At 39.2% G+C, this 13,449-nt stretch overlaps 1 pseudogene; it reads right to left on the bottom strand.

Annotated features, from left to right (window-relative positions):
- Positions 1 to 9,994: 9,994 nt before the first annotated feature.
- LOC138155763 (cofilin-1 pseudogene) overlaps positions 9,995 to 13,449 on the bottom strand; it is a 3,989-nt pseudogene continuing 534 nt past the window's right edge.

Here is a 13,449-nt window from a genome sequence, read left to right as displayed (position 1 = left end):
CTGGAGGCTACAGACGATGGTGGGCTAGGCCAGTTCAAGGGTGTATTATATTTTGATAGGCGAACAATGGAGGGCTAGGCTAGTAACTAGGCTAGAATTCGTAGTTAGCAGTTAGTAACTAGGCTAGAGGTCTGGGCCCAGCCACAATGTAAGGTTTATTGCCTCATACAAATGCCTCATCAAATGAGACAATTTAATCAGAGTCCAAGGGAGGTTCCCAGAGCCTGTACCTCAAGGACTCAAGGAGAGCTCTAGGGGGCTCCCAGAGCCCATATCTCATCACTTAAGCATCTACCCATTAAGGCGAACCTTTAGTAAACTTTGCTTTACTTTTGCTCAGAGAAGACTTGAGTCGAATTCATTCAGCAGGACTCGGCAAGTTGGTATTTTGGGTTCTCATGCACCCCTAAACCCTATACCTTAACATTTTATAGTTCCCTGACCTCTACATTGTGAGCCCCGAAAGCTTGTTTCTCACACCCAAGATTATAGATTTAAATTTGAATGGACCTTTTGAGAATACTTGTATTACAGATACTGCTAATGCAAAAAGAAAGGGTATAAAAGATGTCATCAAAGATGAATTCTAGAAAAGGAGGCAATTCAGGCATGAGGAATAATCAACAAATAGCCCTCAGGTTTTATCAGTATCCATATAATATCAAAAGAATTGGAGGAAGAGGCCAGAACATTGGACAGGTCTCTATGTGGAGGAATTCATCAGCCTCACTTTCTCCCAGGAGCCATCTGGATCCAGTGGCCAGATAATAGATCAGGACAACTGGAGATGGCCCAGGATGTAGTGGGGGACCTTGGCCTTCTCAAGCTAAGGTCTCAGTTTGACTGTGGCAATGCTAGTTCAATATTTAAGGCTTAAGAAATGAGACAAAGAACGACCTCTTTAAAAAAGAAAAACAGATCTGGAAGGGAAGACCCTCAGGGTTTCTGGCCAAAATAGAAGCAATTGCTATTTACATTCTTTCTAGGGTGATCAGGGTCCAAACAGTGATGTAGAAGGGCTTAGGCTGGGACCTGTTATTGGCCAATCTGTGAGATCCTGTGTGATTTGAGGTTAAGGCTGTACTTTAAGGGAAAAAAAGAGTTTCAGAGATCAAAATTTACATTCCCTTTGGGCAGACCACCCACAGATAAGATGTGATGGAGATGAAAGCCAGATTTTAAGGAACTAATTAAGTAGGACAGACTAAGAAAATAGAGGTTAGAGAACACCAACTAGAAGTAAAGAGATGGAGAGTGATAAGAGGAAGGGCATAGCTATGCCAAAAGATGTTTTGTTTCTGTCTTTTGTTTATAAACACTTCAGCAATTGTAATTATTAGGGAAAGAGGACAATAAAGAAAATAAAGATACAAAACTGGGGATGAAGGATGAAACAATATACTGAAGGACACCAAGGGGAATTAGATCAAGGACAGAGGATGAACAGATTAACTTTGGAAGAGGATCTCTTTATCTGATATAGGAAGGGAAAGAAAAGAAACTAGAGGAAAAGTTACAGGTAGATTTTTGAGGTGTGGATGCAGGAATGTGCCAAAGCTAGCTCATACAGCTAGAGAAAACTAATTATTAAATTCTTAGTGTGAGCTTTTATACCTTAGAAATCAGCAAATACTACAAATCAGGGTTTTATTTATTGTTCTGTTAATTGTCTTGTCTTTAGAAAGTGATGGAGAAATTTTAATAATGCAGATTAAACTTAAAAAGGTATCACAAGTATTTTTTTTAAAGAACTAGTTTTAAAATATTTGCTCTTCTGTGGATGCTTAGGCATATCTTCCTAGGTAATTCTCAGGTGAGGTCATCTGCCCATGGAGAGATAAATTGGACCCTAGAAAAAAGTGCAAAGAGTTGAAAAAGATATTATGGGAAATACAATAGGGAATCAACTAAAAAGAAATAAAGGATTTTGAAGCACCTTAAGAACAGGGTTCTTACGTAAGGATAAGTTGCATGACTATTCAGCAGACCCATTCAGTTTTGGAAACAGCAGTTCAGTCTTCTGAGAGTGTTGAAATGAAAGATTTGGGGTCAAATTGAGTTTGGAAATTGGTAATGCAAGTATCACAGAAGGACAAGATGGTGAAAGATTTTCAGATGATTGCTATCATTTTGGAAATGGCTTGGTAGGAAGTCAAATGAAGCTACAAGAGTTCCTTTTCTTTCCTCCCTTTCTCTCTGTATCTGGCTGTTTCTCTCTGTCTTTCTGTCTCTCTATCTCTGTCTCCCTTCTATGATTTGGGAACACTAAATTGCCTGGTGTCAAGATAGACCTAAGTAGGTGTAGGGGAGATAATTCCTTGCCAGAATTTTTCTTCCAAAAATTATTGGGTCCCTTATATATTTAGTATTATTGTTACAAATTCTATTTTCATTATATAGGAGCCTCTCTTTGATATATTTAGTTCAAGAGACTAGTGAACTGTGAAAACTGAGGTGGGGGAAGGTGGAATCAGAGGGACAATGCTCTCTACTGCTCAGCCTGCCTACTGAGTATAGTAGTCAGTCCAGGAAAGGACAGAATAGCTTCAACAAGAATGTGTGAGTTATATTATCCTAATCACTTTAGAGACAAGAAAGAAATTTCAGATTGAATCTAAATCCCTCTGTAGGGAGTTCAGTCTAGAATTTAAACTCATACTTGAGTCTAGAAACCAGATGTTTTCTCTACCAGCAGGTGTTTTTGTACTTTATCCAAGCATAAATCCACACTTTATTACCAAGAGGAAAAAAGCCAGCCAACTTGACATTTTGTAACTATAAATTTAGAGCATTCAGTGAATACTGACGTCAAAAGCTGCTTCGTTTAAAGCCAGCACTCACCCAGACAGTCAGAAGCTGTCTCATTTAAAGTTAATACTCTCCCAGACACAGTCACTCACTCACACACATACACACACACATACACACACACATGCACATTTCTATAGAAAATGAAGAAGAGATCTCCAAGTGTTGGCTATTGTACATATTTTCAGATTTGTTTGATGTATTAATCAGTTATGCTAGTTTTTCCTTTTTTTCTTTTAAAATATACTGTTTATTATATTAGTTGGTTCTCTGGCTGGTTTCTCTAGGGAAGGGGGAAAAAGATGGTGATGTAAAAAAAACAAAAGACATCAATAAAAACTTGGGTTAAAAAAATAAAATTAAGCTTTATGGATAAGCCACTTCATTACTCTGGCCTTAGTTTCTCCATTTGTGACATGCAGACAATGACCTTGTATTATCTCCTTCCTTAGACCATTGAGGGGAAAGTGTTTTGTAGAAGCTTAGAGCATCATAGAAGTGCGAACCATTGTGATTATCCATACATGTATGTAATTCCATTAGATTTAACAAACATTTACTATGGACATACTATATGCCAGGTAATAGACTGAGAATGGAAGATTAAAAAAACAAAACAAAAATAAAACAATTTATCTCCTCAAGTTGCTTGTATTCTGTGGAAGGCATGTAACATGTTCACAACAATAATACAAGATAATTTGAGAAGGAAGAGTACTAACATCTATGAGCAAAAAGGAGGGCTTTTCAGAAGAGGTAGTGTCTGGAAAAAGACTTCAAGAAAGCCAAGAATTGTGAAAGGCAGAGATAAAGAAGAAGTGAATTTCAGGTATGGAAGTTAGCATGCCAGTTGGCATTTATTTAGTGCTTACCAGGTGCCAGGCTATTTCCTAAGTGCTAGGGATACAGAGAAGTAAAAGACAATTCTTGCCTTCAAGGAGAATACAGTCTAATGGGGGAAAGAACATGCAAATAACTATGTACAAACAAGTTATATACAAGATTAGTGAGACTTGATCAACAGAGGAAAGGGACTAGAATTAAGGGGCATCTAGAAAAAACACACAAGTTGTTTTTGTTTGTTTGTTTTTGGAGGGCAATTGGGGTTAAGTGACTTGCCCAAAGTCAAATGGTTAGTAAGTGTGTCAAGTGTCTGAGGCTGAATTTGATCTCAGGTCCTCCTGACTAGGGCAGGTGCTCTATTCACTGCGCCACCTAGCCGCCTGACCATGCAAGTTTAAGAAAATGATTTGGACAGAGTATAGATATTTGGGATTTTAACCACCAATTTGAATTGCTAACCACTAATCTGATTAAACTCAGCAAAAATTATACAGCCTTGAGAAGTCCCAAGCTCACCCTAGAAGTTATATACATTAATATGCCCAGAGATAATGCTGGCGAAGCACCAAATTCTCCATGGTTTCAGAGACTGGATGAGTTTTCCAACAGCTCTTCTACTCTCTCACTGGTTTCATCCATTTTGTTAATATAAAGGGCATGGTCAGTGTGGAGTTGTCCAATCAGAATGAGCTATAGGTCCCTACCTATTATAAACCCTTACCTGCTCTCTAAATCTGCTATTATGTCAGTAAGCCAATGGTGTGTTATATTAGCATGGGACAGCAATCTCTACAGTTTATTTTGCACCCAAGTCAACAGACAGGCAGGCTGGAATACTTAATGTAGAACTTTACTCTTGTTTGTCTAGAAGGAAGAAAAGAAATAAACAATGCAGAAAGAATATGTACTATACAGCTTTGGGTCAGCAGATTTTTCTGAATACCAGTGTCTCCCAGAAAGTATATAGATTGAGGTATATGGGACTTGAGGAAAAAGTTGGAATAACTATGTGAAGAAGGCATGATACAGTCAGTCAGAGAAAAGTATGCTGTAGAACTTTAAAAGCCTATTTGATGTTAGAGAACATGAATGTGTAGTAGACCCATTCAGTACAGTTTATTTTCTCCATTATTATTTATAAGCATGTAAATAATAACAGAAAAGCTACCCTTGAAGATCAGAAAGTCAGGAATCGTGGTAGAACAAAGCAGCAAAGGATTGAAGGGTAGAGGACAGTGTCTATTTGAACTGGTCATCTATGGACTGTTTTTTGCATGACAAGCTAAGAATGGTAATATACATATATATAGAGTTGGAATTGTGCCGCTAGTCATAATTTGAAAACCTCCAATCTGTAGTGTAAATACTGTAAAAGGAATAAAATGAGGCTAGAACAGTGATTGACTGAGAACATGGAATGACTGGATGTCATTGTCAGGATAAACAGTAAGTTTGGAAGAAATGTAGCAAAAGGAAAGCTAGAAAGAAAGGAGATTATGATCACAGAGGGCACCACCTTGAACTTGAGATCATGGAGGTAGCATAGTTAGGGTTATGTTGAAATCTAGAGTATAATCACTTCATAGTTGACTGAAATAAAGGTATTGGTCATGGAGTTGGTAAATTCCATCTAGGAGACCAAGGTATTTGAAGAATTATGAAAATTTTTATTGATTTTCCCTCTTATGAAGACAGTAGTTGACATGGGAAGGAACACTGTGAGCCAAGTACTGAACTCCTTAGAAGAGGAGAGAGAGTAATTTGGATGTTGATAGAGTATAGCAACAAATATATGCAGGTTAATATAGGTTGGGAAGAAGGAAATTCAGTGTAGGAGGGGTTGCTGGCTGATGGTATCAGAGGACAGGTCTTGAAATGCTCATGAGGAACAAGGAATAAGCCATTTCATCCTCCTGATTCAGTGATTTGAGGGAGCAAGAGTGGTCTGTCATGGCAAGCAAAGTAGTACTTTTCTCCTTGTTTCAGCTGATCAAGTGCCTTTGGACATCACCTTTGATTGTGTCATGTCTTCGTTGGAAACAATATACGTTGTGATGTCCTTAATAGGCCTAAGAGAGTTTGGAGACCTTTGCTGCCCTTAATAGACCTAAGGTCATCACATGGAGCCCATGGTGGGAGGAGAGTGCCAAAAGAGCAGAACAGGAAGGACAGACCAGGAGGGATACAACAGGAAGGAGCAGAGCAGATAAATGCTTGAGCACAAACTAGAACCAAGTGGAGTTAAGAGGGAGTATGTTTGTGATGTTGTCACTCTGTCTGTTGTTCTATGTTGATGTTACTTTGTCAGACAGAAGCACTGTCTGTTGATTTGTGTTGATTACTCAGGCAGAAAATGAATTGAGGTGATAGTGCTGGCAATGTGTGTAACTATTGTAGCCTTATTGAGCTTTGTTTTCCTAGAAACAGAAATTGTAAAGAGCTTGGCGGGAGCAGTCCCTGTGAGCTGCTATATGGAACAGGAGCAGAGAGCTGCCTACCTGTGAATCCAGGCAAGAGCTGGGAGCATGGAAGAGGAGCAAATTAAGATGAAAGGAGACTTGACTTGGGTACTCAGTGCTGACTGATGATAATGTAACTTACTGTGACCTAGGGGTGGACAGCCTTTGTACTTTCCACTACCCATTAAGGATGATTGGAAGTCAGCCTGGAGTTAAGATGAAAGAAGACTTGATTTAGGTACTCTATATTGATTGAGGAGATTGTGACTTATTGCATGATATGTTTTGTTTAAGACTATGTGACCACCTTAGTAATAAGTTATGTTATATTGTTATGAATATTATGCTTTAGTTTCTTGAATGTTTTGCTTTAGTTTATTGCTGAATAAAAAGAGAATTCACTATACTATGTGATTAGATCCTTAAAGTTATTCACAGCAGCAGTCCTCAGGAGAGCTGCTTTTGATTGGAAAGATGGGGAGAAAAATTTGTAACTCAAAATCTTGTAGGAATGAATGTTGAAAACTAAAAATAAATAAATAAACTGGAAAAAAAAAAGAAAGAAAATATGACCTTAGAAAATGAAACAGTGATCACTAGGAGCCAGAATATATTTGCTAAGAACTAGTCAAATCAAACTTACCTTATTTCCCCTTTTGCCTGGGATAGAAAATGGAGAAAGGGATTAGACTCATGATTTTATTGTTCTGAGGAAGTCTTGGGTAAGGAAGACCTTTCTATCAATGCAAGTCAGGAAAAACATAAAAAAGTAGACAAGAAAGGGAAAATTATAAAGGATTTAATTTGTATTTCTACATGGGAAGATGATACTTGTAACTCATAAGAACTTTCTTATTATTAAGGCAGCTAGAAGGGCTATATATAGACAGAGGGTATGGATGTGAGTTGAATATGATGGGATGATATCTAAGAAAATAAAACCAAGGAATGAGAAAGAAGAATGCACTGGGAGAAATGGAAAGGGGGAGGTAGAATGGGGTAAATTATCTCATATAAAATAGGCAAGAAAAGGCTTTTACAGTGGAAGGGAAGGTGGGGGAGGTGTCAGGGAACACTTGAACCTTACTCTCATTGGAATTGGCTCAAAGAGGGAATAGCATACCTACTCAATTGGATATAGAAATCTGTAATACCCTACAATAGAGTAGGAGGGGAAGGGGAGAAGAGAAGAGATGGGTGACAGAAAGGATGGTGGACTAGGGAAGGTAGTAGTCAGAAGCAAAACACTTTTGAGGAAGAAGAAGATAAAAGGAGAGAGAGCAGAATAAATGGGGGGTATAGGAAATAGGATGCATTTGGTAATCATAAATGTGAAAAAAAAATTGAAGCAAGTTTCTCTGATAAAAGCTTCATTTATCAAATATGTGGAGAATTGAGTCAAATTTATAAAATAAGAGTCACTCCCCAATTGATAAATGAACAAAAGATATGAATGTTTTTTTTTCTTTTTTTGGAGGGCAATTGGGGTTAAGTAACTTGCCCAAGGTTATAGGTAGGTTATTGTGTAGGTGTTAAGTGTCTGAGGCGGAACCAAACTCCTGACTTCCGGGTGGCACTTTACTCACTGCACCACCTAGCTGCCCCTATGAATGTTTTTTAGATGAAGTAATCAAAGATATCTGTAGGTATATGAAAAAATGCTCTAAATCACTATTGACTGGAGAAATTAAAATTAAACAGTTCTTAGGTATTATCTCACACCTATTAGATTGGCTAATAGGATAGAAAAGAAAAATGACAAATGTTGAAGGGGATGTAGGAAAATTGAGGCACTAATGTATTGTTGGTGGAGTTGTGAACTGATTCAATCATTATGTAGGGCAATTTGGAACCACCCAAAAGTCTATAAAACCATACATAGCAATGCAAATCAGAACCTCTCCTGCAATATGAAACTGTGAATTTATGTTATGTAGGGCTTGCTTTTCCTTTTAAATGTATAATTCCAATGTGTAAATTTCAAATCTATTTTACTTCTCTATTACCTTCTGGACTTTTTTCTCTTCTGTACCTTCAAAAAAAAATTAATGACCCTCTTTTCTTCTTCTTTTGCAATCCCATCCCTATTCCCTCTCTGTCTTTGCCCAATTGGAAAAAACAAAAACAAAAGTCTTGTAACTAATATTGTTATCTGAACCAAAAAAAAATTTTTTAAGCCTCATCAGAAAATGTCTATCTCATTATACACCTCAAGTTCATCACCTTCCCTCCACTCACACCTTAAACCTTCCTTATTGAGTTTCTGGGCAGGGGACCATGCCTAGAATGCTTTTGACCTTTTTAAAACATACTTTTCAAAGTCTAAGACAGTTTGTCTTTCTATTGCTACTGTTGTTCAGATGTTTAATGCTTGTAAAATAGAAAAATCTAAAAGAACTAGGGAAAATCATTTTTTAGAACCCTAGGACTAGAATCATCTTTTCATAAAATTTGGCTTTGTAATGAAAAGAAACTGCTTACTTTGCCCAAGTTATAGTAAAACACTATGATATACTTCAAATCTGGCTCAGTAAGCAAGTAGTTTTGTAGAGAGAGAGAGAGATTCCCACCCTGACTCTGAACTCCCTTTTTGCTACATTTCCTCTAAACACTTCACCTGATCTTGTCAATAAATATTCACCAAATAACACTGATGGAGTTATTTTGGTGTTTGATTGGAGAAACACTATAACCTCAGACTAACCTTGTTTGATGACAATTGTCCCTGAGTCTGGGTTGAAGCTGCTTTTCTGTATCTATTCAGTTCTCCATGACTGCCCTGGAGTTGTTGTCATACTTTATGGGACAGTGATCATGTCAGATTTCATAAAGCAGGTAAGACTGGACTCATTGGAAGAATTCCAAGGAAACCTAAGAACTGTTTTTCAGAAGGCATTACTTGGGACCTACATTCCCAGAACAAGACTTCTGAACAAATTTCAGTGAAGGTATGAGATACACATTAAAAAAATGAGAAATGTGTCAGTAGTCAATAAACATTTATTAAGGCACTACATTAAGAGTTGAGTTTACAAATTAGAAAAAAAATAAAAACAAAACAAAAAAACAAAAAACCCAAACTAGTGACCGCCCTCAAAGAAACAAAAGCACAGCAGATGGTGCGAAATGAAGAGTTGGCTGGAAATCCTGAACCCTCTCTAAAGGGACACAAAATAGAGCTCCTGACCACCTGACCTGAGGGGATGACTGGCATAGTGGGTTGTAGCCAAGATGGAGAGAGTGTGCAAGAGAATAACACTTGCTAGACTCAGTTTTAGAGGATCTTGGTTCAAATCTTAGCTCTGCCATTTATCCTTTATATGGCCTTGGACAAACCAGTTGCATTTTCTTTTTTTCTTTTTCTCTCTGTCTTTTTTTTTTTTTTTGCAACTCACCTTTTCTTTGTCTTTTTTTAAATTGAACTTTCCCTTTACTGTCTACATGAGTAACTGGGGGAGGGGAAAGGGGAGCCGACCTATGGGGAAGGGAGTCTCCACAACATTCCATTTATACACAAAACTAAGAAAATGCACAAAGCCACTATTGAGGTTAGAAGTTAGCAGCACTGGGAAGGGGGGAAACTGGGGGTGTAAGTTAAAAAAAAAATACTGGCCTCCCCCCATCTGGGTATCCGGGGGGTCCTTGGTCTGCTACAACTCCAGAGGAATGAGAATATCAAAGGCGGTTTTGGAAGGCCAGAGCCACTGGCGTGAGTGGGGAAGGTCAGGGTTGGGGGGGGGGGGGGGGAAGAGGTTTGGCAAATGCGTGAAGGGATCGCCCTGCCCCTGCTAGGATCCCCCCAGCCCCACGGCTCTGGCAGGAAGGGGGCAGCCTGCTCCCGCTGGGCTCAGGCAGCCCCAGCAGGGGGGCCAGAGGTAGGAGACTCACAAGGGCTTCCCCTCCAGGGAAATCACGACATTGCCTCCCAGTTTCTCCGCCAGGGTACAGCGGTGCTTCACTTCCTCATAACAGCTGGCTTGTAATTAGCGTTTGATTCCTGTCAGTTTCTTCTTGAAGGCGTGCTTGGAGCTCTCATAGATCATTTTGCTCTTGAGGGGGGCACACTCGGGGGCCCAGAAGATGCCCACCAGGTACTCCTCCTTGCTCTCCTTGGTCTTGTAGGTGGCATCATAGAGAGCATAGCGGCAGCCCTTGTCGGCAACATCTTGACAAAGGTGGCGTAGGGGTCACCCACGGTCTCCCCCATGTCCCCCATGAGGATCTCCTTGCCCTCCTCCAGCACCATGTTCTTCTTATCCTTGCTCAGGCACAACAACATGGCCTTCTGGCGCTTCTTCACCTCCTCCGGGGTCTAGGACTTCAGGTTGTTGAACACCTGGATCACCCCATCCGAGGCAGCCACCCCAGGAGCCCTGGAGTGAATGAGTCGGCCTGGAGCCGACTGAACCCACTTGCATTTTCTATACCTTAGTTTCTGTAAATATAAAATGAGGGATTGAACTAAATGGTTCCCAAGATTCTTTCCAAATCTAAATATATGACCTTACGATCTACAGCAAAGTCAAGAGAGAATGTTACCTTTTCATCATGTGTGTGAGGCATCAAGGGGAATCTGCCAGCACCATGGCCTATCACTGCCTCAGTGGTTCTTTTCATCTTTGTGATCTTACAAGATCTATATAGCTCTTCATGGCTGGGCAGGAGACTTTCAAGACTGGGAAAGGTATGAAGAGAGAGGAATGGGGTATGGAGTGAGCTTGTTTGCTCCCAATCACCATTGCCATTGCAAACTAATAGCTTGGAGCTTTGCAACTCTGGTCTTTCCTCCTTTCCAGGCCGAGAAGCATTTCTCCATATTAATGTAAAGAATCAGTTTTGTTTATGAGACCATGGTACATAGATCTAGCTCTAGATCTAGACATGTAAGGGACCTTTGAAGACCGGCTAACCAAACCCTTCAGTTTGACAAACAGATGGGAAGTCTAGAGTGACTTGATTATGGTCACACAGTTGGTAAGTGGCAGAGCTGGAATTCTAATTCAGGCCCTGTGATTCCAAGTTCAGTGCTCATTATGCTATATTGTTACTGGTTAATATTTAGGAAGCTTTCATTAATAGACTATTTTCATGGTTTTGAGGTTTTACATGACCCTTTTCCCGAGATAACCCTATAAGCAGAGTAGCAGGAGGCATCTTAGGATTTCCATTTGATGTTTTCCTTTCTTTTATTTTTGGCTTTTTATCACCAATGTCTGGTACATATTAGGCAACTGGTTGATTTAATTTAATTAATTGACTTGACAGAAAATTGATATATGTTCTCGTTATGACTTAGTGGGATTTTGGAGAGGAAATCTTCCCAGAAGATTTTGATGTTTTTATTCTTTAAGACCTCATAAATTGCTTTTTGCTCACTCATCTACTTTATCTCTTACATATTTTTCACGGAAAAGATACATATAATGTAGGAATTAATCTCTTAACAATGTCAGAGAAAAACAACCATGCATTCTTGGTCCAACTTGCCCCAGTTTAACATTTTCAAAAATCTTTTTATACCTTATCTCATTCACCTCTTAGAACTGCTTCCACTAGGACAGATCAGCTGGGGTTTGCCCTAGGCACTAAAATTTTGAGGATACCATCAGTACTTATACTCATTCAGGAAGTAGAAATAGTTGATCTTGGTTCCTTATTTATGAGAATAAAATAGTTGTAATGGGACCAGCATCTGGTGGCAGAGCAGCTACATAAGAGAGAATGGAAAACTGAGCCAGAATTTCCTGAGAACTTGTGGTGGTGGAGCTTCTTCTGAATAGGAACCCAGGAACCAGGAACCCAGGTGACAGAGGAGCCCAGGAGCCCAGGAACCAGGAGCCCAGGAGAAGACTGAGGAAGCAGATAACAGGAAGCATGACCGGGATGCTGAGACTTTTTTTGTGGCTTGGTTGAGTTTTGAATTCCTCTGAGCAGAAATCATGAAGGAGTTGAGATGGACTGGACCCTGTGAACTTTAGCGTGGAGCAGGATCTACCCAGAGAGCTGGACAAGGAATTGGGAGCTGTCTGCCATTGAACCCAGGTGACAGTCTGGTGAATCCAGGTAGAGTCTGGGACCATGGAAGGGGATACAGGGAATCTGAGAACAGGCCCCAAGTCAAGATGAAAAGATCTCTCTGTGGGTGCTAAGTAAAGATGAAATTGTAGTTTATTAGTGACCTAGGTGTGGAGGGTCTGTATTTTCTATTGTACTTAGTGATTAATGATACTTAGTAATTTGATTGCTGAATAAGTGATTGATTGAGTTAACTTAAGTGTTCCCCATGAGTGGAAGACTTTGACTACTGTACTTTGAGACTATATTGTGATTTTACTTAGTAATTGATTGTTGAATAAGTGACTGATTGATTTAATTTAAGTGTGCCCCATGAGTGGAAGACTTTGACTATTGTACTTTAAGATGATTGTTCTTTGTTTTAAATATTGTGACCACTTTGGTGAAAACTATGTGGCCATTTTAATGATAACCTGTTTGTGAATGTAAGTTGTAATATTGGGAATGCTGTACCTTGATTTTCTGTGGATGTTTTGCTTTGATTTGTTATGGAATAAATAGAGTGTTCACTATACTATGTAATCAGAACCTTAAAAGCTGTTCACAGTAGCAGTCCTCTGGAAAGCTGCTCGTGTATGGCATTACTGTAGTTCTTTCTATAATTGGGTAGCTCAAATAGTGTGGAAACTTCTCCATGCATCAAATTAAAATCTACTTCTCTGTGACTTCCATCTATTTCTCCTAGTTCTGTCCTCTGGAACCAAGCAGAAAATTCCATTCCCTCATATATGACAACCTTAAAATACTTGGAAGCAGCTATCATGTCCCCCAAAGTCTCCTTTAAGCTACACATCTACAGCTCTTCCAATTGATTTTCACATAGCATGATGTCAAAGCCTTTCACCATCCTGATACCATCCTTTGAATGCTCTCTAGTTTACCAACATGTTTAGCTTTCCTTCTAGCCTCAGTTCAATATGAGCTTTAGGACACTCTATGATTCTTACAGGACCATGCTACCCATTTGTATTCATCTTCTGTTACGTGACTTTGATTTCATCTTCTGTAAAAAAAAAAATAAATAAAATCTAAGTAATGAGTTCCCTGTACACCCTCAGAAGTTTCAAGACCCTTCTCTTTCTCCTCATTAGAATATTTCTTTGAGTCTTTAGAATTTCCTTCTTTCTTTCTTTCCTCCTTTCCTTCTTTCCTTCCTCCATCCTTCCCTACCTCCTTTCCTTCCTTCCTTTCCTCTCTCTTGCTTTCTCCTTCCTTCTTTTCTTTCTTTCTTTCTTTCTTTCTTTCTTTCTTTCTTTCTTTCTTT

The sequence above is a fragment of the Petaurus breviceps genome, unplaced genomic scaffold, assembly GCF_028583685.1.
Source record: "Petaurus breviceps papuanus isolate PSGF00001 unplaced genomic scaffold, PetGlider_PUasm1.0 98, whole genome shotgun sequence".
Taxonomy (NCBI): Eukaryota; Metazoa; Chordata; class Mammalia; order Diprotodontia; family Petauridae; genus Petaurus; species Petaurus breviceps.
Note: the sequence above shows the minus strand (reverse complement) of the source record. Positions and strands in the feature narration are given on the sequence as shown.